Genomic DNA, 280 nt, shown 5'->3' on the forward strand with positions numbered 1-280 from the left:
AGATAACGTCTTAATAATGACATACTTTTTTACAAAATTTTTCTTTTTTATTTGTTTTATTAATTTTCAGTACTTTTTTATATCTCTATTATAAAATTATTTTGTTATAACTTTTTAATAACATTTTGAGAATCAATTTTTGCAAATATATTATTTCATATATATATAATAAATCATTTTCTATAAGTTCTAGAATTGACTTTTGATTAGATATTGATTAATTATTATAATTAATATAACGAATTAATTATGAATTATATTATTATAATAATATTATTAT

General features: G+C 13.2%; 2 protein-coding genes across 5 annotated transcripts in view; both read right to left on the reverse strand.

Annotated features, from left to right (window-relative positions):
* Positions 1-280, reverse strand: part of LOC102676974 (probable tRNA (guanine(26)-N(2))-dimethyltransferase) — a 9,407-nt gene that overhangs the window by 6,095 nt on the left and 3,032 nt on the right. The gene's annotated exons all lie outside the window — the stretch shown is intronic.
* Positions 1-280, reverse strand: part of LOC102676740 (aldo-keto reductase family 1 member B1-like) — a 13,863-nt gene that overhangs the window by 3,057 nt on the left and 10,526 nt on the right. The gene's annotated exons all lie outside the window — the stretch shown is intronic.

This window comes from Apis dorsata, unplaced genomic scaffold, assembly GCF_000469605.1.
Source record: "Apis dorsata unplaced genomic scaffold, Apis dorsata 1.3 scaffold_499, whole genome shotgun sequence".
Lineage (NCBI taxonomy): Eukaryota > Metazoa > Arthropoda > Insecta > Hymenoptera > Apidae > Apis > Apis dorsata.